At 46.1% G+C, this 26,469-nt stretch overlaps 1 protein-coding gene across 9 annotated transcripts in view; it reads right to left on the minus strand.

Annotated features, from left to right (window-relative positions):
• The window catches only part of MAPKAP1 (MAPK associated protein 1), a 259,514-nt gene extending 241,119 nt beyond the window's left edge, over window positions 1–18,395 (minus strand). For 5 of the 9 annotated variants that reach the window (XM_017350085.3, XM_017350084.3, XM_002720432.5 and 2 more), the window contains exon 1: window positions 18,121–18,395. The gene's annotated coding sequence lies outside the window, so the exon portion shown is untranslated. The remainder of the gene's footprint in view (window positions 1–18,120) is intronic. The other 4 variants (XM_017350082.3, XM_051855235.2, XM_017350086.3 and 1 more) reach the window with 4 other exon arrangements.
• Window positions 18,396–26,469: the final 8,074 nt, after the last annotated feature.

A 26,469-nucleotide genomic window follows, 5' to 3' on the forward strand; every position in this document is an offset into this window, starting at 1 on the left:
AAGCATTTGGACCTCTGCACCCACATGGGAGACTCAGAAGAAGCTCCTGACTTTGGATGGGGCCTGTTCCAGCTGTTGCAGATGTTTGAGGAGTGAACCTGTGGATGGAAGACCTCTCTCTCTCTCTCTCTCTCTCTCTTTCTGTAATCTACTTCTCAAATAAATCTTAGAAACACAAAACACATTTTCAGTGTCTAAAATTACATGGAGTTCAAAGTTGCTGATTAGCTTAGCATTTCAGAAAGACTGCTATGGCAGTCAAATAGAGGGTTAATCCCAGGGAAGAGACAATAAAATCCGAAAACAGTGAAAGATGTCCTATAGCTCCTATAAATAGGGGCTGGCAGGGTGGTGTAGCAGGTAAAGCCACCACCTGCCGTGCCAGCATCCCATATGGGTGCCCGTTTGAGTCCCAGCTGCTATACTTCCAATCCAGCTCTCTGCTATGGCCTGGGAAAGCAGTATTAGATGGCCCAAGTCCTTGGGCCCCTGCACCTGCATGGGAGACTCGGAAGAAGCTCCTGGCTTCTGGCTTCAGATGGCGAAGCTCTGGCTGTTGCAGCCAACTGGGAAGTGAACCAGTGGATGGTAGACTTCTCTCTCTCTCTCTCTCTCTACCTCTACCTCTACCTCTACCTCTCCTTCTCTCTCTGCGTAACTCTTTCAAGTAAATAAATAAATAAAAATAATAAATCCTATAAATAGTCAAAAATATTTAAGAGATAAAATCTGGTAGACTTGGTGACTGGGTAGATGTGGCATGTTTAAGAGGAAAGTTCACAGCTTGTATGACAGTACCAACAAATGAAGCAACGAACTCAATGGTAGGAATAGGTTAGCAGGCAAAGGAGAGATGAGCAGTTATGTTTCAGACACAACATGCCTGCAATGTCCATGGGTTATCCAAACAGGAGACCCATCAAGACACAAATGTGTCGCTCCCCCTCTTCGTGGAGGAACGACACAGGACCCTGCGCTGTTCTTTTGTCTGCTCGGCCCTCCCCGGGTTTGCTGCTGGTTCTTCCCGGGTTGGCTGCCGTCCCTCCACCTCCGTGGAGGGGCGGGCCCCCCTGCCACTTTCCCCACTTTCACGGGGGAGCGGCACACGGCCGGCCGGCTCTCTCGGGGGCTGCTCAGATGTTCCTCAGGTGTTCCTGGTGCATGCTGTCTCTCTCCTCCTTTACAATCCTCTTCCGCCAATCCCAACTCTGCTACCCACACACCGAGCACGCTGCTCTCCTCCAATCAGGAGCAGGATCAGCTCCTGCAGGTTATTGGTCGAACTGGAGGCAGCTGTGCAGAAGCTGTTTACTCCTCTCCCAGCGCCATATTGTGGGAGAGCAGATGCATAGAATAAGTCTTAATTCCAGTAACTTAGTCCAGTCCGAGTTGCTCCCCACACAAATGTGATAGTACAGGAGAAAATTCTAAGCAAACATGGGAGACATCAACATGACAGATGGACCAGGGTTGTGCCATAGTGGGTAAAGCCGCTGCCTGCTATGCCAGCACCCAACATGGGCATGGGTTTGAGTCCTAGCTGCTCCACTTCCAATCCAGCTCCCTGCTAATGGCTAGGGAAGGCAACAGCAGTTGGTCCAGATCCTTAGGCCCCTGCCACCCACGTGGCAGATCTGGAAGATGCTCCTGGCTCCTGGCTTTGGAGCTCTAGTTGTTGTAGCCATTTGGGGAGTGAACCAACAAATACAGGATCGATCGATCTCTCTCTCTCTCTCTCTGTAAACTCTACCTTTCAAATAAATAAACCTTTAAAAAAATGGCAGATAATGCCATGGATATGAAGAAGCTTGTCCAGAGAGTATGTCAGGAAAGAAGGGCAGTAACCTAAGAGAAAACTCAAGGAACAACAACTAAAGGGTGTGCTAAAAAAAAAAAAAAAAAAAAAAAAAAAAAAAAAAAAAACAACAACAACAACAACAAACAAACAAACAAGAAAAACAGAGGCTGTAAAAAAAAAAAAAAAAGTCATGCCTTGCCTAGATTCTACAGTCAGGATCCACACTATGTAAGTTCACAAACTGCCTAGCAGTTGCCTTCCTTACTAGCGCTCCCCTCCCACTCCCCAGTAAGAACGTTTACCACTGGACTGCGACGCCCTTGAGAAGAAAGTACGAGGAGCCATATTTAACTTCCTATCACTACTGCCCAATATATAAGGCCCATTACACAAATGCTTATAGAATTAATCTGATGGAACAGAGAAAAATGAAAAATTTCCCATCTATTTAGACAAAAAGCTCATGAAACTCCTTGACTAGGGCTGCCTCCAGCCTAGATCAGAGCTGCCCAGAGCCAAAGGAGAGCGACAGTAGAAAGGCCTTCAGAAGTTGGTAGGGGGAGGCCGCTTTGGAAAAGTCTGGCAGGTCCTCGAAATGCTAACCACAGGACATCACATAATCAGCAATCCCGCTCTCAAGTACATACCCAGGAGAACGGGAAATGCATGCTCACACACAAATCTGCACACAAATGTGCATATGAACATTCACACCAGCCAAAGGGTGGAAATAATCCAAACGTCCAGTAACCAACAAATGGATAAACAAAGTGCGGCATATAGTCAATACAATATTATTTGGCAACAAAAAGGAATGACGTACCAATGCACATTACAACACAGATGAACCCTGAAAACATTAAAGTAAAGGAAGCCAGACACAAAAAGTCACATATTGTCTTTACACAAGGCTCAGAATAGGCCAATCCACAGAAACAAAAAGCATAGTGGTTTGGAGAAAGAGGAGGATTAAGGAGGGAGGAAGCGGAGGGGGAAGAGGAGAAGGAGAGGAAAGAGGAGGAATGAGGAGTGACTGCTAATGGATACAAATATTTTGAGGGAGGGATAACAAAAATACTTTAGAATTACATAATGGTGATTGAGTAACTTTGTGAATATACTAAAAACCACTAAACTGTACACTTTAGAAGGGCACATTTTATGGTAAGTAAATTATACCTCAATTTTAAAAAGAAAGGGGTTAGAAACACAGCAAGGTTGAAACCCATGTTGTAGCCTAGATTTCTTCTAGTTGGCAATTCCAACCCAAGGATACCAACAACATATTTAACAGAACTGGCAACAGTAACCATATAAATGTTTAAACAATTTGTAACAAACTGACTACATCAAATAGATATCCAATTCCTCCTGCAAAAATCGGAGTTTTCAAATCTTTCTCCCTGGGGGAAAGGAAAACTCGTATCTACTAGTGACCCGGGTAGAGGCAGCTAATCTACATTTCTAATTGAGGGAGATCAATGTTGGCACTAAAAATCCCAGCAGAACTTCTGACTCTGCCAAGGCAAATCCCCACGAGGGCACCAGACAATGTTCTAATCCACCCCAGAGCCCGGGCATGAAAAATCAGTCAACACCGTCCTCTGCCAGCAGCCTGGTTACTGAGCTACCGGTACTTGGGGAGTAATTCTTCTCTTCACTTTGGAATAAACAAATTGAAAGACATAAAACAAGAAAGGCAATGTGGCATGAGAGAAAATCCAAAGGCTTTGGAGAGCCGGGCGCGCTCCCAAAATTCCACCATCTAGTAGCCGAGAAAACTGGGAAGGCCACAGTTTCGCTAAACATTTCTTCTTCATTATCTCATTACTTCACACAGCTCCTGCCACTCTGGAGGGCCAAAGGTGAAACCTGAATGTTAGTTCCTTCCCAATTCATGTCAAAGAAAACATGTTGCTAGCAGTGCACATTTTGGGGTCCAGATGGAAAATAAGACCCATGGATCCCCTCCCTAGTACATATCAAACGCATATATTCGAACATAAATAACCTGGAAAACAGAATATTCAAATCAGGACTCTTGATTCCTGTCATTCTATTAAGCCCACCGCCATCTAAATACCAATTACATGCGTCCAAACTCTTCTCTCCCCTCACTTCATCTCAATAATCTAATCCATCATCTCTCACCTAAAATATTTCAGTTGTTCCCTAACTTATCTTAAAATCTTGCAGTGACTGCCCAAACTCCTTAACATAATTGAACCTTGCCTACCTCTGCAGTCCCAGCTCCAGCCACCCTGAATTTTGTTTTCTTCAAGTCTTGAACAGATTTCTCTATGGAAACTTACTCTATCAACTGTCTCAAACATCCCTTTCTTCTTCACCCTTGAAGACTTAACTTGTTGAAGTCCACACAGGAACCTGGTCCTCCACACTCACCTTGCCTCTCACTAATACAACACTCCTCCAGTGAGGCTTCACTTCTCAATCTAGGCTGTCGTGTACTGGACTGTGAGTCCCAAGAAAGCAGGGGCTGTGTCTGTAGTTTTTATCGCTCAATTCCCAGACGAATGCCCAGTGCCTAATATAGATTAGCAAGTAGTGACTGACATGTGAATGATTATAGTTAAGCAGAAAGCTAAACTGAGGGGTGGGCAGTTGGCCCAGCCATCGTGATGTCCCTAGGGACACCTGAATCCCCTCTCAGAGTGCCGGGATTCAAATTCTGCCTTGGCTTCCACTCCAGCTTCCTGCTGATGCACACCTTGGGAGGCAGCAGGTGATGACTCACAGAGTTGGGTCCCTGTCCCACACACATGTCGTCTCGGATTGAGTACCAGGCTCCAGTCTTTAGCCTCACCCAGTCCTAGCTGTTGCAGGCATTTGGAGAGTGAACCAACAAATGGAAGCTCTGTCTCTCTGTCTTTCAAATTAAAAAAAAAAAAAAAAGGAAAAAAGAGTTAAACTGAAAAATTTTGCATATAAAATTTTCTTCATATAAAATATTTTAAAAGATTTATTTATTTAAAAGGCACAGTTACAGAGAGACAGATCCTCTATCTGCTGATTCCCTCCTCAAATGGCTTCAACAGCCAGGGCTAGGCCAGGCCAAAGCCAGGAGCCATCCGAGTTTCCCACATGGGTGGCAGAGGCCAAGGACTTGAATCATCTTCCACTGTTTCCCAGGCATATTAGCAGGGAGCTAGATCAGAAGTGGAGCAGCCAGTAGCTTAATCTGCTAAGGCACAACACTGGTTCCCTAAAAAATTTTTAAACATTTTTTTATTTATTTGAAAGGCAGACTTACAGAGAGAGAGCTCTTCCACCCCCTGATTTACTCCTCAAGAGGACACATCAGCTAGGGCTGGGCCAGGCTGAAGCCAGGAGCCTAGAACTCCACCCAGGTCAGGGGCTCAAGCACTCAGGCTACCTTCCACTGCCTTACCAAGTGCATTAGCAGGGAGCTAGATGGAAAGTGGAACAGCTAGGAGTCGAACCAGTGCTCATATGGATGTAAGCACTACAGATAGCACCTGAACCTGCTGTACCCCAATGCCAGCCCCTAAATCTTTTAAAGAAAGCTGTAGACATGAAATACAAATGAAAGGATGGGCATTTAGCTTAACAATTAATGCAACACTCTGCCTCTCAATTAAAAATTTTTAAAGGAAAGAAATATAATTTTAAGTTAATTAATTAATTTGAAAGGCAGAGTGACACAGAGAGAGGGAGGGAGAGATTGATTGATTGAGGGAGAGAGGGATCATCCATCTGCTGGTTCACTCCCCAAATGGCCACAACAGCCAGAACTGGGCCAGGCTGAAGCCAGGAGCCTGGAACTCCATCTGGGTCTCCCACAAGTGTGCATCACGGCATCACAGGCAGTGGTTTAACCCACTGCACCACAACACCGGCCCTAAGAAATGCAATTCTTCTTAACACATTTGGAAGAAAGGACTTAAGCACACATGCATTTTCTATAACATTAATATCAAACACAATCAAAAGGAGCTAAATTACCACCTAAATGGGAATGCTGTTCCTACATTGTTCAGAAAAAGGTACAAATAATGTAAACTACAAACAATACAGTGAAAACAGATATAGAGGCCAGCGCTGTGGTACAGCAAGTTAAGCCTCCGCCTTATGCTTAAGCACAGGTTCCAGTCCCAGCTGCTCTACTTCCAATCCAGATCCTGCTAGGGCCTGGGAAATCAGAGAAGGATGGCCCAAGTGTACGGGCTCCTGCACTCACGTGGGAGACCTGAAAGAAGCTCCTGGCTCCTGTCTTCGGGACCAGCCCAGCTCCAACTATTGTGGCCATTTGGGGAGTAAACCTGTGGATGGAAGACCTTTCTCTCTGTCTCTCCCTCTGTCTTTAACTCTGCCTCTCAAATAAATAAATCTTAAAAAGCAAATAAATAATTTTCCCTTGTCCCTGTCCCCTGCATCATCCATCCCCCAGAAATTATTGTGCTTCCTCCAAACAGCTCACCCAGTGACGGTTACTGTGAAATACTTCAAATTCCATATGCACTCAGGACTGCAAGGACTGTGGGAAGAGAATGTTCCAAGCACAGGCTAATGGACAGAAAGTACAAATGATATACACCCTGATGCATGACTATCTAAGGAAGTCCAAACTGAACACTGAATATTTCCTCTGAAGTTATTAACCAAGTTTCAGTTTCTGAAACACATTCAAAACACTTAACATATTTTGTAAGTCTCAAGTATAAATAATATTATCATTAAAGACAAATAATTTTCTTGTCTAGTTTACATAAATCAAGCATATTTCATATTTAGATTTTTATATTTTGCATTTTACAGGAACAATTTGAATTCTCACCATATATTTGTTGCCCAGGCTAACAAAAATACAAGTTATACCAATTTGGAATTTTTATTGTCATTGTGAAGATGTGACATTTTTAATTCGGTTCATATTTTAACTCAGCAACCTTAATCCAGTGATCAAAGCTTCATTAGCTTATAAACAAACTGTTTCTCAGGTAAACTGAACTGCTCCACACCAGGATCTTAAGCAAATAAATAAGTACAAAACAGGCAGAGATTATAAATTAGGGCAGACAAATCTGTATCTAGCCCCACGCCAGTACAGAGCATTCTATCAATATAGTGAAATGCTAATCTCCTAATTAACAACCTAATTAGGTAATTATGGCTTTGCAGAGGGATGCCGAAATGAAATATGACAACATGGTCACCTCTTTATATGGCACCTGTGGGCCTTTTCAGCTGTCATTGCAAAGAGTGCAATATCAATTTGAACAGATGACAAAGTGCTGTCATTTTTCATTCTGATAATATAAAGAATGCTTTGGACAGAAGCAGTTTACAAAAGAAACAACTTGCCTGGTATTTTTCTAATTTAAATACATTCAAATACTTCATTAAATCTTTTGCATGTTTTTATTTCTATATACAAGAATGATCATGCACATCAAAAAAAATCAAACTGGTCACCATGCTTAATTGTACATAATGAAACCATTTCAGTTATAAAATGTATAATAATTAGAAAAGAATAAAAGGCAACAATTCACGACAGTTTAATGTTCATAATGACTACTGTTACCAGAAAAAAATTTAAATCCAAACTTTGATCAATTTTTCCTTAACAAAATAAAAAATGAGATAGAAATTCATATTTTTTTTTTTTTTTGACAGGCAGAGTGGACAGTGAGAGAGAGAGACAGAGAGAAAGGTCTTCCTTTGCCATTGGTTCACCCTCCAATGGCCGCCGCGGCCGGCGCGCAGCGGCCGGCGCACCGCGCTGATCCGATGGCAGGAGCCAGGAGCCAGGTGCTTTTCCTGGTCTCCCATGGGGTGCAGGGCCCAAGCACTTGGGCCATCCTCCACTGCACTCCCTGGCCACAGCAGAGGGTTGGCCTGGAAGAGGGGCAACCGGGACAGAATCCGGCGCCCCGACCGGGACTAGAACCCGGTGTGCTGGCGCCGCTAGGCGGAGGATTAGCCTAGTGAGCCATGGCGCCGGCTGAAATTCATATTTGTTAAAGCAAATAGAACAGAGATGAGGCCTAAAGAATCCCTGAGCAAAGTGAATCAAGATATCTTAGCCGACCTTGCTTGATCTGCAAACATAAGCAAAACTCAACTTGTGCTAATTCTTGTGCACGTGTGTATTAAATAACAGAATTTAAGCTCAACCAGTAGAAAGCAACTAACAAAATTATAGGGACCTTCAATAGGATAGACCAAATAAGTCAACTCTATGTAATAACCAAATATTTTCTGTTCTACTTCCATGTTCTTCCTATATAGGACTGTGTGGTTCACAAATCACTATCTGTTCAAATAAAGTCTTTAAAATTTTATCATGCCTGTTTATCTTTTTTAACACAATTATAATTTTCCATACCAAAAAGAACTTCCCAATATATAAGCAATCAACTCATAAAAGAGCTCTCTCTTCAATGGTCAATCTCAACTTCTTGGCAATAGGATTATGTTCTCCGAAAATAAGGGGGACTGGCATTGTGGTATCGTGGGTAAAGCCGCCACCTGCAGTGCTGACATCTCAAATGGGCAGCAGTTGCAGTCCTGGCTGCTCCATTTCCGATTCAGCTCTCTGCTGTGGCCTGAGAAACAGTGGAAGATGGCCCAAGTCCTTGGGCCCCTGCACCTGTGTGGGAAGACCTGGAAGAAGCTCCTGGCTCCCGGCTTTGGATCAATGCAGCTCCGGCCTTTGCGGCCATTTGGGGAGTGAAACGGCAGATGAAGACTTCTCTGATTCTCCTTCTCTGTGTAATTCTGACTTTCAAATAAATAAATAAATCTTTAAAAAAAAAAAAAAAGGAAAGAAAACAAGGACACAGCTGTCACAAGCCTACTCGCTGTCCCATTAGCCATTGCAGAAGTGATGGTAGCAACGGTGCATCAGTACCAACACAAATACTATTCTTCCAGGATATTGTCTTAAGATATTGGGGAGCCTGGCCTGGGAATCTTAGTCAAGACATGGAAACCATGTTCTAACTGCAAAGTAACTATGCAGGGGTGGGGAACCTTTTCTCCATCAATGGTCACTTAGATTTTATAACATCATTCACAGCCCATACAAAATTATCAACTTAAAAATTAGCCTGCTGGAGATTTGCTGAAGTCTGAGTCCACCTGCAGCTGCCTTGGCAGGGCTAGACCAGGTGAGTCCACAAGCCTCATATGGCCCGCAGGCAGGACGTTCCCCACTCCTAACCTACAGTGAGAGCTGCCTAGAAAATACAATCCATTTATAACTTCAGAAGCAACTGCATTAGTGAATACTCTGTTGGTTGAAATGACAGTCACTGGCTCCATGCATATTTGTAAATGTCAACCTGAAACTGAAATTATTAAAAACTGGGGATGGCATTATGGTGCAGTGGGTTAAGCTGCCACCTGCGAAGCCAGTATCCTGTATCAGAACACTGGTTCAAGTCCCAGCTGCTCCACTTCTGATCCAGCTCCCTGCTAACACACCCAGGAACACAGCAGAAGACAACCCAAGTACTTGGGCCCCTGCCACTCACATGAGAGACCAGAAGGAGTTGCAGGTTCCTAGCTTCAGCCTGGCCATTCCCAGTCATGGCAGACATTTGGGGAATGAACCAGTGTATGGAAGACCTCTGTTTCTCTCTTGCTTGCTCTGTGTGTATGTGTATGTGTGTGTCACTCTGCCTATCAAATAAATAAATCTTTAAAAGAAAATTTGTTGGGGCGGGCATTTGGTGCAGAGCCTTAAGTCATTTAGGATGCTCACATCCCACACTGGAATGCCTGGTTCAAGTTCTGGCTCCCTCACTTCCAATCCAGCTTCCTGCTAATGCAATCTCAGGAGGCAGCAGGTAATAGTCCAAGTTCTCAGGTCCCTGAAACCCACATAGGAGATATGGATGGAGTTCCAGACTTCTGGTTTGGCCTGGCCTACCCCTGGATGTTGTGGGCATTTGGGGAGTGAATCAATGGACACAAGCTCTCTCTCCCCCGACACTCTGTCTCTGTTACTCTGCTTTTATAATGAACATCTTTGAACATGAATTTTTCAACCCCTCTAATTATTTCATTGACAAAGATTCCTAAAAGTGGAATTATAAGCTCAAAAGCCAAGCATGCTTTTCCTTAAAACTCATGATAAACATTCATATTGCCAAATCCTGGTTTCCAGAAAAGGTTTTATCAGTTTACATTTCCACTAGCAAAATATAAGTGACCATTTCAACACCAAGCTTTGCCGGCAATGAGTATTAGATTTTTATTAAATATTTAAACTTCAGAGCATAAGGTTACTTACAACCAAGCACTCTCACAACATAACCAATGATAACTTCCTGTAAATATTAAGTTTAAATGAGTAAGGAATCACAACAGAGCCAGTGACAATCCCAAGACAAGGGACAGTTCCAATATCCAAATCTACAGCACTATATTTAAACTGGGAAGACAACAGCTCAACTCCCAGTTTTGCCATTATTGGTAGCTCCACATCTCAAATCATTTTATTTCTCTAAGCTTCAGTTTCAGCATTTGTAAAATGGAAATGGGGACAACATAATAACCCTTATTCAAAGCATTTCAAATGGTAATCACAGGCACAAAAAAATGGGAAGTGCTGTTATTTAGCAGATCAATTCATTTTATAGCCTAAAAATAAGATACTGGAAACCTTTTTCCATATTGCCGTAGTAGGTAGGTATACTAATTCACAAAGCAGATCAGAAATGAATAAACTATTTAATGATCCAGACAGGAACATGAGTCTCACTCCTTTACAACCACTCCATTAGAATCACAGCTTGTTACGTCACACTAATGCTGAACCTCCTGTGCCCAGGATGCTGGTACCTGCAAGTCCCCAGGAGCACCATGGTCCTTAACCTGTTTCATTTAGTCCTCTACGAGATTGGCATCAGTGTCCCCACTCTGCACGGCTCCAGCCGAGTGTGACTCCAAAACCCCACCACACACTGCTTCAAGATTCAAGACTGCAACTTGGTTCTCTGTTAGTCTCCTTTATGTCAGCAAATAAAGTTTAAAGATTTTGTTTTCAAAAGAAAATAATTCCTTTAAATAACTTTCTACCTACTTCTCTGCTGAAACAGTACTTATTTATAATACAGTACCTTAAAATGAGCCCACAGGGAACTAAAAAATGTTATTTTTTGAAATTTACACATTTAGTCCATTTCGCCTGCATCAATAATAAAAGCATATTCATAAAAGTACACTCAAGTATAGGATATTATGAATCTAACACTGCAAATGTTTAGGGGTAAATGTGACATAATATTCAATTTATTTAAAAAACAATTACTATAACTTAATTCCAATAGTTACTCTAATATCTCCTTGCTCTTTCCAGAATTTCAGGTTTGTTTAAGTGGTTTCTCCCATTTTTCTCACTTTCAATTACTTAAAATTGTTTTCTACTTTCGGTCCAAATTTTGTGTTTCCTATATTAAATCTATTCCTCCAATATATCTAGACTGCTGCCAACTAGAGTTAATAAATTCTGAATGACTGCTCAGGATTTATTTTCTTCATTTTTATATTCTATGTTATTCCTCATACAATAGCATATGAATGAAAACAATGTATCTAGAAGACCAATATTTCTTCAATTTCCACCTTATGGAAGCTGGATATTAAAATAAAAATAAATTAAACTCTTGGGCTGGGAACTCCCTGACCATATTTCTCTCACTCTGCCAGGGTGTCTCTATGCCCCCTTTCAATCTTGTGCATATTCAGTCAACAAAGCACTGCATGTGTTCAGGGAGCGCCTGGCCCATCAAGGTCCTTTCCCCAAGGAAGCAATGAACAAAGAGCGGAGGGAAGAGCTGAGTAGCGGCTCCCTGACTCCCTACCTGCCGTCAAGAGAGGAGGAGCAGCACTTTAGATCGGAGCCATTCCCCACGGGGGTCTGTCAGCCATCAGCTGAGTGACTTTAAGCAGGTCAATTAGAATCAGACAGCCTGGCAACCTGAAAGACCTAAGCAAGACTTGAATGTTGCTCATTATCATCCAGAAGGGGAGAAAAGATCCACAGGTCTGTTAGTGACCTGACCAAACTCCAAGGGAGTAAGAGCGACAGCTATATTCAGAATTCACGTCCCTTGGTCCAGTGTACCAGTGTACTTTCTACTAAACTGCGATTCGCTGGATGTCAGTTTCTTTGCCTCAAGAAGCTATGATTATCCCCTTTCTATACCACCTATCTCACAGGATTAAAGGAAATAAAGGACACAAAAGCCTTCGGCAAATTTACAATACCACTTCACTGTATCGCGGAGACCAAAACACACAAGAGAACTGGTTAACATAAAACGCACTGACCACGGGGGCAGAGCCGCCACCTGCGTTGCAGGCATCCCATATGGACGCCAGTTCAAGTCCCAGCTGTTCCACTTCCAATCCAGCTCCCAGCTAATGTACCTGGGACAACAGCAGAAGATGGTCAAAGTGCTTGGGCCCCTACACCCATATGGGAGACCCAGATGAAGCTCCTGGCTTCCGCCTGGCCCAGCTCCGACTGCTGTAGTCATCTGGAGAAGGAACCAGCAGACAGATCTTTCTGTCTCTCCCTCTCTCTCTGTAATTCTACCTTTCAGATAAATAAATACATTAAAAAAAAAAATAAAAGTGTTTAAGAGCACTAAACAAATGCGTAAGTTCATCACATCATCCCTCCTAAAATTCTGCCGGATTATATAATAAAGGTACTCATTCTGCCACTTCCCAAAGGTAAAGGCAGGGGCTACCAGGCTTCCTCACTCTACAGTCTGCCAGGAGACTTCAGGTCAGTAACCACCACATGGTGTTGCCCCTCCTGCCTTGAACAGCGGGTACCAAAATTCAGCAGCCAGGCTTATCAGGGTGCCTAGGATTGTCTGCAGCTCACAAATGTGTTCAGGTCCATGTGGTAATTTCTTAAACATAATTTTTAAGCTAAATTTATTAAAATCCAGGTCGCCAGCATCCTTTCAGAAAACAACCAGACGACCTAGAGACGCTGGACCCTCAGGCGGCAACAAGAGCCGGCAGGTGAGCAGAAGCGTGCGCTCAGGCAGGGCACGGCCGCCAGCTCAGCACGGCCCGCGCTGCTTCTCGAAGCACACGCTCAACACGGGACTGGAGACCCCTGAGGTGGATGTGCAAAATCTAATGAAGATTCTGAGTTAACAATTTGACATCTATCGCTGTCTCCTGAACAAGGTCGATATGTCAGAATAAAAGACTTTCAGCAACTTCTCTCAGCCTGAAACATATAAAGCCACTGACTGTGAGAACCTCTCAGCTCTACAGAGGGTGTTAACATGCCACCTGGGGCGCCTGAGTCCCACATCAGAACGCCTGGGTTTGAGTCCCAGTTGTTCTTCTGAGCCCCACTTCTTGCTAACGCGCACCGACGGAGTTAGCAGATGATAGGTCAAATTTTTGGGCCCCTGCCAACTGCATGGGACACCCAGATTGAGTTCTGGGCTCTAGGGTTCAGCTTGGCCCACCCCTAGCTTATTGCAGAGCTTTGGAGGAATGAACCAGAAGACAGAGATCTCGATCTCAATCTCTCTCTTTCTGCCTTTCAAATAAATAAAAGTGTTTTTTTTTTTAATAATTTCCAATGGGCTATATATTTAAAAAAATAATTTCTGAAATCTTCAGTTACAAGTCAAGAAGCAAAATCCCCACCATCACCACCACCACAGAGAAATATATATATATATATATATAAAGATTTCTTTAGGGGCTGGCACTGTGGCCCAGTGGGTTAAAGCCCCAGCATCCCAAATGGACACTGGTTCGATCCCGGCTGCTCCACTTCCGATCCAGCTCTATGCTATGGCCTGGGAAAACAGCAGAAGATGCCCAAGTCCTTGGGCCTCTGTACCCACACAGGAGACCCAGAAGAAGCTCCTGGCTCCGGATCAGCTCAGCTCAGCTCTTGTCCTCGTGGTCATTTGGGGAGTAAACCAGTGGATGGAAGACCTCTCTCTCTCTTACTCTCTCTCTGTAACTCTTTCAAATAAATAAAATAAAAAATTTTTTTAAAGATTTTTTTTAAAGATTTATTTATTTGAAAGGCAGAGTTATAGAGAGAGGGGGTGGGGAGCAGGGAAGACAGAGAAAGAGAGAAAGAGAGAGAGAGAGAGAGATCTTCAATCCACTAGTTCACTTTCCAAATGGCTACAAGGGCCAGGCCTGGGCCAACTGGAAGCCAGGAGCCTGGAACTCCACTCAGGTCTACCACGTAGGTACAGAGGCCCAAGTGATTTGATGTCCCAGGTACATCAGCAGGGAGCTAGAAAGGAAATGGAGCACCCATAAGGGAGGCCAGCATCGCAGGCGGCAACTTAACCTACTACACCACAACGCTGGACCCAAGAAATATATTTAAAGCGACAGACATGGTGATGAGCTCCTTCAGGACAGAAGCTACTGCGGTCCCCACTAACCGAAATGCCCAGCAGTGACTACTGCACCGAAGCCACTGCTAAAGGAACAGCCCTACCTAGAAGCCTCTCCAGAGGGTCCCCGTCCACACCACAAAGAACAAGCAACATGGTGCAACCCTGAAGAGACAAATTCCAAAGCCAGCGGAAAATCCCTCCATCTCACTCCTCACCCAGCTGCACAGACCCGAGGAAGTTACTGAACCTCTCAGTGCCCAGTTCCTCACCTGTAAAGCTGGGATGCTGATAACACCTCCTCACACAAGAATACATGATAAAGCACTTACCGCAGTGCTGACGCAAGTGAGCACGACCAGCAGCGTGGCTCCGTGTGCTCACAGCACCTGTGGGGCCTCCACGCTCACCACCTACAGGACCTGCTACAGCTTCGCCTGCACACATTTCTCCACCGCAATGTCAACAACCTCAGGGGGGTGACCTGGTTTTACTCTTCTTCGTGTCCCCAGGGGACAACATTTGGCCTGACCCTGCTGAGTAAATCATACATCCTCACAGTATTTAATTGTGAAAGTTATGAGCAGAAACTAGAATTTCCAGGGCTGGTGTTGTAGTATCGTGAGTTAAATGGCCACCCACAACACTGGCACCCCACATGAGAGCACTGGCTGAAGTCCCAACTGCTCCACTCGGGACCCAGCTCCCTGCTAATGTGCCTGGGAAAACAGCAGAAGATGGCCCAAGTCCTTAGGCCCCTGCACCCATGTGGGAGACCCAGAAGAAGCTCCTGGCTCCTGGCTCCTGGCTTCAGCCTGGCCCAGCCCTGGCCATTTGGGGAGTGAACCAGCAGATGGAAGGTCTGTCTCTCCCTCTCTGTAACTCTTTCAAAGAAATAAATCATTTAGGAAAAAAAAAAGGGAAAAAAAAGCAAGACCACTAGAATTTCCCCCTCTTGCCTGGCACTCAATCTGCCAGACTCTGACCTCCACTGCCCCTCCCTTTACCCCAACACTCTGACCAAAGAGCTAACGGCTTGCTTTGCTCAGGCTGTGGCTCATCCGCACTCTAGAGCCACGTCACAGGCATTATTCCTCCAAATTTCACACCTGTCATCTTGGAGGCTTTGCCATGCACAAGTTGAATGTCTCTTATCCAAAATATTTGGGACCCAGGGCCGGCGCTATGGCATAGCAAGTAAAGCCACCGCCTGCAGTGCTGGCATCCCATATGGGTGCCGGTTCAAGTCCCAGCTGCTCCACTTCTGATCAAGCTCTCTGCTATGGCCTGGGAAAGTAGTAGAAGATGGCCCATGTGCTTGGGCCCCTGCACCTTCGTGGGAGACCTGGAGGAAGCTCCTGGCTCCTGGCTTCAGATAGGCACAGCTCCAGCCGTTGTGGCCAGCTGGGGAGTGAACCAGTAGATAGAAGACTTCTCTATCTCTCTGCCTCTCCTCTCTGAGTAACTCTGACTTTCAAATAAATAAATAAATCTTAAAAAAGATATTTGAGACCAGAACTATATAGGATTTTAATTTTTTCAGGTTTTGAAGTATTTCCATAGGCTTAATCCAAAATTCCAAAATTCCAAATACTCCAAAAACTGAAGCTTTTTGATAGTCATGTAGTGCTCAAAGTTTCTGCTCTTGGGGGTGGGTGTTTGGCTCGGTGGCTGGGACCCACTTGAGAAGCCCACATGTCAAGGCGCCTGGGGTCCCTACCCATTTCCAGCTCCTGACTCCCAGCTTCCTGCTGATGCAATCAGGACACAAGGGACTGGGTTCCTGCCATCCATGTGGGAGACCTTCACTGAGCTCCTGGCTCCTGATTTTTGCCCTGGCCCAGCCCCAGCCATTGCAGAAATTCGGAGAGTGGACCAGTGATTGGGAACTGTGTGTCCTTTTGCCTCTCAAAAAAAAAGAAATTAAAAAAGAAAATTTCAGATTTTAGATTTTTGGATCAGGGATGCTCAACCTACACCAGGCCCTTTATCCACAGTAGCTCACTACATATTCCGAACACCTGTGAGGTCAGTAGCATCCCTCATCCCTACGCCTAGTTGAGGAAAATGATGCCTAGGGTTAAGAAACTTGCCAAAGGTCACTTATCTAGTCAGAAGAGAGACCAGGAACTGAACACAGAGCCCATGCTAATTCTCTAGACTATCTTCTTTGCCCATATTCAAAGTTGAGGTGATCAGCTACTACCAACTTGCCTTGGAAGGCTGTGATACATTCAAATGATTCTTAGTACCATGCACTTTAATATTCATATTTTTTCCTTTGTATAGTTTCAGGATGTTCTTGATTAGATAGCTATGGGATGAGAAAGACGGCAAGCCAAGTAATGGAAAAGTACAGATTTAAGCATCAGAGAGATCTGGGTTTGACCATGGCTGTCTTGTATCAGTTACATCATTTATCCTAAGTCTTCCTAATCTATAAATTGAGGTTAAAATGATAAAACAAGAAAAACTGATATATAACATGCAATACATAAATACTGAATAAAGTATGCATTACAAAGCATCCCCTGGCCATATCCCACCCCTCAAAAGTGAACGACCAGTCCCCCTTCTGTACAAATGTATCACAAAAAGAACTCTGTACTGATCACTGTGTTGGAATTATAATTTCCTTATCTGTCTCACTAAGCTGAGCTCCCTGCAGGCCAGAACCCAGTCTGATGTATCTGCACACTGCTTAACACTGCCCCTGGCACACACCCATACTCAGTAACTGTTTGCCAAATGAAATAACTGTAAATACAACAATGAGTGCTTACAGGAGTCTAGAGAAATCATTTCTAGTTGGGGTTGTCCCAAACTGGGTGAGGGAGGCCAACTTCAGCTAGGCCAAGGGGCGTTTCTCGAGAGGACCACAGAAAAGGGGAAACCTTCTCACGCCCTGCCAAAGACAAAGGGCGACGTGAGAGCCTAGAGCAACGGATCCGAGTGGGGGCCTCTGCCCCGAGCCAGGTCGGGGGGCGCACAGGCACGAGTGTGGTCTGGCCCACAGTGGGAGGGAGAGGGGCTACCAGCACACGCCACAGGCCCAGAGAGCTCGCACGTGGGTACGCTGGAGAGGATGAAAACCATTATCACTTCATCAAGGGCGCCCCCGGCACCACGGGAGCACCCGGCGTGGGCTCTCAGCACCCGAGACTACAGCAGGGTGCCTCGTTAGCTGTCCTGGTGGGTTTTAACGCTGAAGATCCACCCCCGCCTGCCTGTCCAAACAGCACGAGAAGTCCGGCTTTTTCTAGCGGTGTACCGCCACTGGGTCACACCCGAGAAGTTTTCAACTTTGCTGACTTGGGTTTACAACAACATGATGCTTTCCACGGTGCCACTTCGGTGGGCTTCAAACAGCACTTGCGTTCATTCAGAATGCAGTTTTATCCGATTTCTGAGTCAATTTGGGGAAGGGGTGTCTCTGGTTAAAATACTACCCTTGTGTACACAATTTTTTTCTCCAACCTTAAACAGATCCAGAAGACTCCCACAAATAAAAAAAAAAAAAAAAAAAAAAAACCTGACCCAAAGTTGCAGCAGCACTCCAGCTAACAAAAACTCAGCGGGGCTGTTCATCCGTGCAGGGGGACGAGACAGGACCACGCACGCAACACCTGAAGAACTCGATGTTCACACTGTGAAGAGCGGGGCACCTACAGAAACCGCAGGAGCCACCTGCGCCCGCGCCCCCACCCCACACGACGGGGTCCACACCCGGACGTCAGGCTCACGGCAGCCTCCGCTCCTGGAAGGGGCCAGGGAACGGCTGCCGCTGACCACCGGAGCAGGGGCCTGACGGGCGGCCCGCTGGGCAGGCAGCGCCGGGGATCCGAGCCGCCAGGCCCCGTGAGAGGCCGAGCGGGCCGGCCGGCGGGCAGGCGGGCGGGCAAGGGAGCTAGCGGCTGGGGCAACCTTTACCTGAAGCTGCTTCCACACTACGGGCCGGGCTGGCCTTGGGAAACGTTCCTGAGAGGAGGGCCCGGCTCCCCCACGCCTCCCGGCCCCTGCCCCGACTCTGCACTCTCGGGATCCTCGGGGACCGGTGCTCCTCCCGGCCCTCTCAGCTGCCGTCGCCCGGACTAGCCCTCATGTCCCGGCTGCTCGCCGCCGCCGACCGGCCGAGCAGCAGCCCTGTTACCCCGAGCCGCGCCACGACCCGGAACCGCACCCCCGCGCACCGGAAGTCCCCGACCAGGAAGGCGCCTCTGGCTGGGGAACGCAGTGCGCAAGCTCGAGAGTCGAGAGCCACTTCCCGGGGGGCGGGGGGCCGTGCGCATGCGCGTTCTTCTCCGGGGTCGGTAGAGGCCTGGGTCCGAGCCTGGGAATCCCGGCGAGGTTCGCTCGCGCCCGGCTTTCCTGGGACGGAAATCGACGTCAGCGATCCCCGTGGAGCCCTCGTTCTTGCCACTTGCAAAGAGAAGAGCCCCCAGTTCATCCAGAAATGAGGAACGAGGCAGCCTAGCGCGTGTATCCGAAAGCCCTGGGTTCGAATGCCGCTGCTGACTTGCAGTGTACCCCTGGACACTGCAGCTGCCCCCTCGGAGCCTCGGCTTTCCCGTCCGTAGCAGCAGTTCCGGGATGACGGGATGGCTGTGAGAATCAAACGGGGTGAGGGGTGAGGGGCCGCACAGTGGCTGACGGCACGCACCCGCAGGAGGTGCCGCGACCTCCCTCATTGTGTGTAGTGCCCAGACGCGGGTCCGCGGCGAGGACGGCAGGGAGGCGCACGGGGTGCTGGGTGCTGGCACCGCACGGTCGGTGCGGGCGCGCCCTGCACCTGCCCTCCGTGGTTCCGGCGGGGACCTGTCGGGGGCGCTCTGGCCGGGTGGACAGAAAGGTTGGGTAGGTTCCCCCACTTCCCCCCAAACCTTTCTCTCGTTTTCTCTGCTTTCCTGGGCTCCAGTCTGAAACCCAGCTGCCTGAGCGTCCCTCCCACGGCCAAGACCTGTGTGAAATCGAAATCGACTGGACCTGCGGGTCGCTCATGGAGTCTAAAGACTGAACACTCTCTCCACTTAGGAGTTTTGTAGCTTCGTCTCTCCAAGCTACCTCTTTAAATTTCCTTATCTGTAGAATGGAAATCAAAAGTAACAGAGCCAGACCTTGTGCAACAGTAGGTTAAGCTGCAGCCTGCAATGCCAGTTCTCATATCAGGGTACTGGTTCATGTCCCGGCTGGTCCACTTCCCATCCAGCTTCCTGTTAATGCTCCTGGGAAAGCAGCACAGGATGGGCCAAGTACATGGACCCCTGCACCCACTTGGGATCCTGATGGAGTACCTGGCTCCTGGCTTTGGCCTGGCCCAGCCCCAACCATCATGGTCATTTGGAGAATGAACCAACGGATGGAAGATCTCTTTCTGTACTACCTATCTCTGTCACTCTAACTTTCAAATAAATACAATAGATCTTTTAAAAAAAAGACTGAAACAAAAAAGTCATAACCGTTGTGAGGACTGAATGAGCTAATACGTAGAACTCCATAGAATGCAGCCAAGCAGGTGGCTAATACTGAGTACTTACCACTGTTACTACACCTGTCAATAAGCAGGTACTTATGGGTGCCCAGCCTAGGCACTGGAGATTCGGTTGTAAAAAAGCCAGAGACTCTGCCCTCAAGAAGTTATTTGACTATGGGTTAAAATAATTCTGGGGTGGGCACTGTGTAGAAGCAGGTTAAGCCACCAACGGCAATGCCAGCATCTCATATTGGAGTCTGGGTAAAGATCTCAGCTGCCCCACTTGGGATCAAGCTTCATGCTAACGTGCCTGGGAAAGTAGCAGATGATGGCATGAGTGAGTCCCTCCCACCCATGTGGGAGACCCAGATAGAATTCATTTTGTAATACTAACTGATAGAATCAGAAAGGGAGACAACAATCCTACATGGGAAGCAGGATACACAGCAGACTCATAGAATGGCAGATGTCCTAAACAGCACTCTGGCCTCAGAATCAGCCCTTAAGGCATTCGGATCCGACTGAAGAGCCCATGAGAGTATTTTAGGCATGGAAAGCCAAGACACACTGGGGGAAAAAAAAAAAGAAGAAGAAGACCTAAATGAAAGATCTCTACGGGTGAGATCCCAGTGAAAAGAACGGGGCCATCAAAGAAGGAGGTACCTTTCTCTGAAGGGAGGAGAGAACTTCCACTTTGACTGTGACCCTGTTGGAATAAGATCGAAGTCGGCAAACCCAAAAGGCTTCCATAGCCTTGGCAACTCATGACTAGAGCCTAGGGAGATTACTGATGCCATAAACAAGAGTGTCAAATTGTTAAATCAACAACAGGAGTCACTGTGTACTTACTTCTCATGTGGGATCTGTCCTTAATGTGTTGTCCAATGTGAAGTAATGCTATAACTAGTACTGAAACAGTATTTTTACACTTTGTGTTTCTGTGTGGGTGCAAACTGTTGAAATCTTTACTTAATATATACTGAATCGATCTTCTGTATATAAAGAGAATTGAAAATGAATCTTGATGTGAATGGAATGGGAGGGAGTGGGGGATGGGAGGGGTGTGAGTGGGAGGGAAATATGGGGGGGAAAGCCAATGTAATCCATAAACTGTACTTTGGAAATTTATATTTACTAAATAAAAAATAAATTATTTATTTATTATTTATTTGAAATAGTTACATGTAGAAGGAGAGGCAGAGAGAAATCATCCATCCGCTGGTTCACTCCGCAGTTGGCCGCAACGGCTGGAGCTGTGCCAATCTGAAGACAGGAACCAGGAGCTTCTTCTAGGTCTCCCACGTGGGTGCAGGGGCCCAAGGACTTGGGCCATCTTCTACTGCTCTCCCAGGACATAGCAGAGAGCTGGATTGAAAGTGGAGCAGCCGGGAGTTGAACCAGCACCCATATGGGATGCTAGCACTACAGGTGGCCACCTACCTGCTACGCCACAGCGCCGGCCCCCAGATAGAATTCTTGGCTCTTGGTCTCACCAGGTCCAGCCCCTGCCAATGTGGCTATTTGAGGAGTGAGTCAGCAAATGAAAGCTTTGCTCACTTGCTCTCGCTCGCTCTCTGTCTTTCAAGTAAATAAATTTTAAAGAATAAAATATGAGTTCCTCTGACAAGCTGGCATGCTGGGAAATAAGGTAAGATTTCAAGGACAGAGTTGAGGTCCCAGTGGAGAATGGAGACCCTTAACTTAGGGGTTATTAATATAATGGTCTGTGTGTTTTTCCTGTAGTGAACTTGAGCACTTAACATAGAAGCACAGCAAAAAGTGGAAAATTGGATTAATCCAAGGAAGAGGCTTCCCCAGGCAGGTGTGATGGGGGTCGAGAAATTTAAGATCTCACCTTTTAACAGTGCCTAAAACAAACGGCCACAGAATGACTTTCCAATGAATAAATGCATAAGATCTTAAAAATAAATAAAGGGGCTGGCGCCGTGGCTCACTAGGCTAATCCTCCGCTTTGCGGCACCAGCACACCGGGTTCTAGTCCCTGTCAGGGCGCCGGATTCTGTCCCGGTTGCCCCTCTTCCAGGAGAGCTCTCTGCTGTGGCCCGGGAGTGCAGTGGAGGGTGGCCCAAGTGCTTGGGCCCTGCACCCCATGGGAGACCAGGAGAAGCATCTGGCTCCTCCTGCCTTCGGATCAGCGTGGTGCGCCGGCCGCGGCAGCCATTGGAGGGTGAACCAACGGCAAAAGGAAGACCTTCCTCTCTCTCTCTCTCACTGTCCACTCTGCCTGTCAAATAAATAAATAAACAAACAAACAAATAAATAAAGGAGGCCTGCGCTGCGGCTCAATAAGCTAATCTTCCGCCTGCGGTGCTGGCACACCGGGTTCTAGTCCCAGTCAGGGCGCCCGATTCTGTACCGGTTGCTCCTCTTCCAGGCCAGTTCTCTGCTGTGGCCCAGGAGTGCAGAGGAGGATGGCCCAAGTGCTTGGGCCCTGCACCCGCATGGGAGACCAGGAGAAGCATCTGGCTCCTGGCTTCGAACCAGCGCGGTGCGCCGGCCACAGCGCGCTGGCCGCAGCATCCATTGGGGGGTGAACCAACAGAGAAAGGAAGACCTATATCTCTCACTGTCCACTCTGCCTGTCAAAAAATAAAAAAATAAATAAAGGAAAAGCCTATATGTGCAAGTGTCTTTTTAAAGATTTATTTATTATTTATTTGAAAGGCAGAGTTACAGAGAGGCAGAAGCAGAGAGAGAGAGAGAGGTCTTCCATCTGCTGGTTTACTCCCCAAATGGCCGCAACAGCCAGAGCTGCGCCAATCCGAAGCCAGGAGCCAGGAGCTTCTTCTGGGTATCACATATGGGTGCCCAAGCACTTGGGCCATCTTCTACTGCTCTCCCAGGACATAGCAGAGAGCTGGGTGGCAAGTGGAGCAGCTGGGTCTCGAGCTGGTGCCCATATGGAAGCCAGCACTGCAGGCAACAGCTTTACCCACTACACCACAGCGCCAGCCCCACAAGTGTCTTTTTAGAAAAAAATTTTATTGTGGATATTTATTCACACCAGGGCGCTTCAAAAAGCTTATGGAAAATTGAATTTGAGGGTAAGTTTAGGCACAAATGGTTTTTGAAATCCATGCATAATTTCTCCATAATACATATTTTCATGAACTTCTGAAGACCCCCCTCATATATTTTCAAATATAGGCATGCATATGTGTGCTTTTGTGTATATGTATAAGGTGCCTTCCAAAGGGTCCTGGAAAATATATACTATGAAAAAGCTATGCATAGATTTCAAACATCTTTAGACCTAGCTTTGGATGCCATTTCCCATAAGCTTTTTGAAATAACCTTGAATATGCCTTGTTGGCCATTTTTATATGTGTCTCATGCATCTAGAAGACAAGACCCATGTACTTCTTCCTCCAGGAAGCTTTTCCTGTTCATTCTTTTTTAAAAAAAGATTATTTATTTAACCATTTGAAAGGCACAGCAACAGCGAGAGAGAAAAAGATATTCCATTTGCTGGTTAACTCACCAAATGGCTGCAACAGTCACGAGTGGATCATGGGGCTGGCACTGTGGTGTAGCAGGTAAAGCTGCTGCCTGCAGTGCCAGCATCCCATATGGGCATTGGTTTGAGTCCTGGCTGCTCCACTTCTGATCCAGCTCCCTGCTATGGCCTGGGAAAGCAGTAGAAGATGACCCAAGTGCTTGGGCCCCTGCACCCACATGGTACATCTAGAAGAAGCTCCTGGCTCCTGCCTTCAGATAGGTGCAACTCTGGCCATTGTGGCCAATTGGGGAATGAACCAGGAACTTCTCTCTCTCTCTCTCTCTCTCTCTCTCTCTCTCTCTCTCCTTCTCTCTGTAACTCTGACTTTCAAATAAATAAATGAATCTTAAAAAAAAAAAAAAGTGGATCAGGCGAAGCCAGGACTCATCCAGGTCTCCCACATGGGTGGCAGATGCTCTAATATACTTAACCTATCCTCTGCTGCCTTCCCAGGTGCATTAGCAGGGAGCTGGATCAGAAGCGGAGCAACTGGAACTCAAACCAGCACTCTGATAGGATGATGGCATCACAGGCAGTGGCTTAACCCCCTATGCCACAATGCCAGCGCCTCCTATTCATTCTTTTTTTTTATAAGATTTATTTATTTTTATTCAAAAGGTAGAGTTACAGAGAGGCAGAGGCAGAGAGAGAGGGAGGTCTTCCATCCACTGGTTTACTCCCCAGATGGCTGCAATGGCCAGAGCTGTGCCAATCAATGCCAGGAGACAGGATCTTCTTCTGGGACAGGATCTTCTTCTGGGTCTCCCATGTTGGTGCAGGGGCCCAAGCACTTGGGCCATCTTCTACTGCTTCCCCAGGCCACAGCAGAGAGCTGGATCAGAAGAGGAGCAGCCGGGTCTTGAACTGGTGCCCATATGGAATCCAGCACTACAGGCGGTAGTTTACCAGCTGCACCACAGTGCTGCTCCCCCACTTTGTTCTTTAAACACACATCTGTATCCCTGACAGGCCACGAGGAAATGATATTTCTTCTTTCATATAGGAGTACTAAAAGCTTAAAACACCATTAACAGTTGGTAAAGGCATGTTAAATGCACAGGTGCTCCAAACCTGCAAGTAAAATGGAGCAATTGGAAATCTTATGTTGAATAAGCGTAATTAGCACTGGGAAAATACCACTCTGCCCAACACATGACAGCAAACAGAGAGTAAGCAAAACAGGATAAAAGTGACTCTCTTTCAAAGCCTGCCAAAGCTATGGGCAAATGGAGGCTCCTTTCACTTTCTCTGGAAATATTATTTCTCTGCAAATACTATTTCATATGTGTGAATATGTTCCCTGGCATTTTCCCAATTATGGCGTCTTCTCCTTTTGAAATATGTGTTTTCAAAATATAAGCTTTGTACCATGGAGTTTATGTAAAATGTAAATGTATAGCAGCCATAGTTGTGGCGCAATGGGTTAAGCTGCTGCCAGTGATGTTGGCATCCCATATGTGCGCTGGTTTGAGTCCTGGATACTCCACTTTGAATCCAGCTCCCTGCTAATGTGCCAGGGAAAGCAGCAGAGGACGCTCCAAGTGCTTAGGTCCCAGAACCCACATGGGAGACCTAGAGAAAACACCTGTCTTTGGCCTGGCACAGCCCTGGCCATTGCAGCCATTTGGGAAGTGAACCAGCAAATAGAAGAAGTCTTTCTCTCTCTCTTTCTCTCTCTTAACTCCACCTTTCAAATAAATAAATCTTTAAACATATTTAAATATAACAGTGTAAGAGGTGTTTTCAGGATAAGTGTTTGGTGCAGCATTTAGGCGCTGCTTGGAACACTCACATCCCTATCAGAACGCCTGGTTTGAATCCTGACTACTCCACTTCTGATCCAGCTTCCTGCTAACGTGTGCTCTGGGAAACAGTGTACGATGGCTAAAGTACTTGGGTCCCTGCTCACCATGGGGGAGATCCAGAGTAAGTTCCAGACTCCTAGCTGGAGCCTGGCCCAGCCTTGGCTGTTGTGGGCATTGTGTGGGGTGAACCAGGCAGTAGAAGATCTCTGTCTGCCTCTCTCTCTCTCTCTCTCTCTCTCTCTCTCTCTCTGCCATTCAGTAAAATGAAAATAAATAAAAGTTGTAAAGCAAATGTGTTGCTTGTAACAAGGTCAGTTTGGTGGGTAGAAGGGAAGCACAAAATTACCCAACCAGAAAATGTTAAACATACACTTTGAGACTCCTCTTTAGGTATAGATGAGGTCAGGGGGCTAGGCCAAGATTTATCCAGCTTTGTTCTGTTTTCCCGCTGAATGTTGTTTCTAATGAGTATCCCTTTTTAGGTACTTGGGGTGACAAACGAAGGTCTGTGGCTACATGTGCATGTCAAGTGTAGTTCCTTTCCAAAATTAAGGCTCTTTACCAGCTTCTGCTAGTATCTTTCCTTGCTTTAATGTTAGCTAGTAGTGAGGACCAACTCCTAAATTAATTGATGTTAACAGTCCTTAGAATGTAAAAAACCAACTCGTATGTTTTGTCGAATGCAACTTCCAAGAATGCATAATTAACAGTGTCTCCATTAATATACAGTATGTTCAACAGTGAGACACGGCTATCATAAATAAAGGTAGACATGGATAAATTTATAATTAAAAATGCATTAGAAATTACAAGCATAATTTATTTACTAATGTGCACTGGAATAAATTTTATGTGTAATATTTTAAAACAGGGCATTAATAAATAATAGTGAACATAAAATGTTTTTGCAGCTAAAAATATTTCAATAAATATTAGTAAGTTAAATGTGCTGCAGAGTTATAATTGCTACGAAGTATGGTTTACCACATATAATCACGATGCAGAGAACTGTTTTGTGGGTGAATTCAAAATATTAGAAACAAATAACTTTTCTGAAGCTGACGAGTATTCAAAGTCATGGCCTAGAAATATTTTACCAATAAAAGCAAAGAGCACCACAATTGTGAATAATTGAAATTGATCTTTGCCGGAGACAACCAAGACCTTTTGAGTGAGTGCGTTTGTACATTATTGGAGGTGATTCTTTTTTTTTTTTTTTTATGACAGGCAGAGTGGACAGTGAGAGAGAGAGATAGGTCTTCCTTTTTCCGTTGGTTCACCCCCAAAGTGGCTGCTACGGCCGGCGCACTGCACTGATCCAAAGCCAGGAGCCAGGTGCTTCTCCTGGTCTCCCATGCGGGTGCAGGGCCCAAGCACTTGGGCCATCTCCACTGCCTTCCCGGGCCAGAGCTGGACAGGAAGAGGAGCAACCAGAACTAGACCTCGGCACCCTGACCGGGACTAGAACCTGGGGTGCTGGTGCC

This window comes from Oryctolagus cuniculus, chromosome 1 (assembly GCF_964237555.1).
Source record: "Oryctolagus cuniculus chromosome 1, mOryCun1.1, whole genome shotgun sequence".
Classification (NCBI taxonomy): Eukaryota; Metazoa; Chordata; class Mammalia; order Lagomorpha; family Leporidae; genus Oryctolagus; species Oryctolagus cuniculus.